Source organism: Aquarana catesbeiana, linkage group LG01 (assembly GCF_042186555.1).
Source record: "Aquarana catesbeiana isolate 2022-GZ linkage group LG01, ASM4218655v1, whole genome shotgun sequence".
Classification (NCBI taxonomy): Eukaryota; Metazoa; Chordata; class Amphibia; order Anura; family Ranidae; genus Aquarana; species Aquarana catesbeiana.
Genome location: NC_133324.1, coordinates 712,755,804 through 712,759,648, shown reverse-complemented (window position 1 = coordinate 712,759,648; position 3,845 = coordinate 712,755,804).

Here is a 3,845-nt window from a genome sequence, read left to right as displayed (position 1 = left end):
GCGTCACCTGATTTCTATTATTTACGCTCTCTTGTTCTCGAATCACAAACTTAAAGATGATGCGATCATTCGACGCTGGGAGTATGAGCTATCTATAGATCTCTCCACGGCGGAATGGGAACGAATACTAGGCCACACTCACAAAGGCTCCATTAACGTATCTATCCAAGAGAATACATACAAAATATTTTCGAGATGGTACAGAACGCCTGATAAGGTCCATAAATTTCACCCATCTGTCCCTCCCACCTGCTGGAGATGCCACTCATCCGAAGGCACCCTCATACACATTTGGTGGGAATGCCCCCTCATCCAACCATTCTGGACAGAGATACAAAGCAAGATCTCCCAAATAACCACCTACACCCCAACTTTCACCCCTGCACAATACATGCTCCATCATACCCCCATGTCCCCCTCCGCTTACAAAAAATCCCTTACTATACACCTTATTAATGCCACCAACCTATGCGTCCTTGCACTATGGAGGAACTCAACCCCCCCGCGGTGGAAGATTGGTTCCGACGGGAGGACAGGATTGTGGAAATGGAAAAACTCATTTGCCAAGCTAAAGATACTCCACTCAAATTTACTGCTACATGGGCTTGTTGGACCCACTTTAGGGAGTCGATCGAACAGCCCAAGCCACCTGTCAGCCCACCTCCACCCCTAGACGCTTAATAAATGGAACCCAATCCTCCTATAGGCCCAGATCCTCCCCCTATACACATTCAGTGCTAGACTGCACCTCCTAGAATACCTGTTGTCTTCCCACCTTGCCCCCCCTACTCCAATCTCCCCTCTCTCTGACCCAACTAGAGGTTCATTCTGAAAAATTGATGGACACACTTCTCTACTTTCCCCCGAAATAAAAACCCTAGCCACATTGGGGCGTACTTCCAGGCTCTGATATACCAAACTTGTCTAACCCTCCTACAGTCGCCTCTGGCCCCCACCCATTCACAGCATGGTCCCTATAGGGGTGAATGGGTCCTGGGCAGACCATGTCGGTATGTACCGTTCCTTCTTTTAAGCACGCACACCCACACACACTTCTTTACCCCTACACACAGCAGACCCACTAAATCCTCATACGCTACCCTCATAACTTACTGATATCTTCACAACCCAGCTCTCAACGACTCCCTTATGTCTAGCTTCACATAGTCAATCACACCAACCCCAAACTGAAGCTTCGGGAGCATCTGGTTTCTTTGGTTGGCTTTACCTATTGTTTCTTTACTGGCTAATTTACAATATAGAAGTTGTAACATACAGTACCTGCTTCTTGTCTATTGTATTGTTATTGGTAACCTGACAAAATTCAATAAAAACTATTTGAAAAAAAACCCCAAAAAACCTGACAATAGTACTAACCCTCGTGACTCTATTCAAGATTAAAAAAATATTTTGTCTTTAACACTAGGTTCACACTTTAGCGTTTTTGTGGCCTGTGTGTGTGTATGGGAATGGCAGCCTGTTCAAATGAATGGACTGTCATGCCTGCGTTTCCCACAGAAAAAGGTGCATGCACCTTTTTCAAATTGTGACCTGCAGGGAAATTGCACAGTCATTTTGACCTTCACCCGCAAACGCGCTGCGTTTCTACATGTGTGGAGGTACCATTAAGAATGAATGTCAGCCCCGCGAGTTTTGGCAGAGCAGCACATTTTCTCTGCGGGTGGTTGCAGGATTCGTGGGAATCTCTGCGATCCCCGCACCTGTAGCCACATGCATAGGTGTGAACCTAGCGTAAGGGATGATTTCTAGTTTGTTGAAGGGGTGATCTAATTGATTTCTAACTAGTTGGCTACTGATTACTGCACTTTGGATATAATCATTGCTCTTATTAAATAAATAAATAAAAAGAAATAAATAATACATGTTACTAAATAAGCCTGCTAGAGTTCATCTCCTTTTTCAATCATTACTAAAGCTTGCACTGGCTGAAATCCTTCAATATATCTTATAAGATGTTTTCAAAAACAAATATTACTTTATCAGTTTATTATGAAAAAAAATGTATTCCAATGCCGAGAAACAAAAAAAGTTGAAAGAAAAAAAAAAATCACAGTCAGGCCAGATGCCTGGAATCAGCTTAAACAAACAAAAAAGAAGAGAATGCAAACATATTTGTATCTGAGAACAGAAGGGTTACATCTGGCGGGTCATTGTGAGTGCATAACTGGAATGGAAAAGAAACCTAACCCAGTGATCTGCTCATGAGAAATTGCAACTGCCCTTATGTAGGTTCTCTCCGGGGATTGCAAATAGTTCAGTATTCCCACATAGCATTTGTTTTATAAGGGACAGAAAAAAAAACTACAGTAAGAAGGCCTACAGATTGCTAGCTATAAAGAATATCTCTTCCCATATCTGCTTGCTACTTATTAGGAAAATAAATACTGAAGGCATAAAAAGTAATATTAAAAGAACACACAACTATTTATTGAACGCATTTTGCTATTATTTTTATATATTAATTTTACTAGCAGAAGTATATTTATTTATTTATTAAAGTGTATTGTAGTTGTACTGTCTACCCTCATGTTGTAAAGCGCTGCGTAAACTGTCGGCACTATATAAATCCTGTATAATAATAATAATAATAATAATAATAATAATAATTGGTCTTACATTGTTTAGTACAATATTTCCAGAGGCACTGAGGATCTACTGTATATACAATTGTAGAAAATCGAAAACCATACGATTGTAGAAAATCAAACTTGCACTCACATCAAGACTGAACTAGCTGAGGAATTTTTCTATTAATTGGTGTAATACCAACCACCTATACCTTTCCTATGCTGGTTATAAACTATTATTTATTTTGCTTTGTTACATTTGGTGCAAAAACACACTGGGGAGGCTTTAGCTGCCTTTAGCCAGCTTAGGATTCTTGTGTGTTGCTGTACCTTTAAAGAGGAACATATCTGAGCACCACAAATCAAAATCACCTTTTAATTCATTTTTAATATTCAATGCAAACTCACCCATCCATCCATGTCTCCATGCTTTATTTTGTTGAGAAATCACATTGAAAAACACCCCCTAGCATTTTGAGTAAGGGCAGAAGATTCATGTAGCATTTACTTCCTGGAATTCATCTGCCCTTAGCTCAGACATGCAGACAGAAGGGTGCTTAGCTAAGAAAACCCCTCCTCCTCTCCTGAAGACTTTTGGGATGTATGACATAATTTGCCTAGGCATGAAAACAAGGATGTAACTGAAGAAATGTAAAAAAAAAGTTTAAAACAAGGAGATATGATATACTTTTGATAAGAAATATGCAAAGATTTACAGGTGATATCGACATTTGCCTTGTTCCTTATATGCTCTTTTTCTAGCTAAAATGGCGCTGGCTTATTGTTTATGCAATCTGCTTAGTTCCGACCAACACCTACAACAATATTTAAAGAACTAGCAAAAGTTTACCATAATAGGAAATATTGTGAAAGACACGCTGGATTTGACAATAAAGCTGACAATGCACCATTAGTCACCAGTGTGCCTTAGCCAATGGCAGCTTGCCAAATACTGCTATAAAATGACATGTGTAAAGGGTTCCTGTATGACTCTGCACGGAACTCCTTGCTGTGAGAGTTCATCCCTATGTATCGATACATTTGTAATAAATCTGTCTTCTAATCAACATGACCGGAGTTGACTGATCAGTGAGAGAATGGAATTTTACAGACATTATGGTCTTTCGAGCCGGAAGTAAGGATTAGGTGGTGGATCGATCGGTTCCGTCCAAAATATCGGTGAGTATCGGACTCCCTCTCCCCGAGACCTAGGTCTTCCCACTTAAGTTAAGTGGTAAAAAGAGGCTGGTCGGCTCC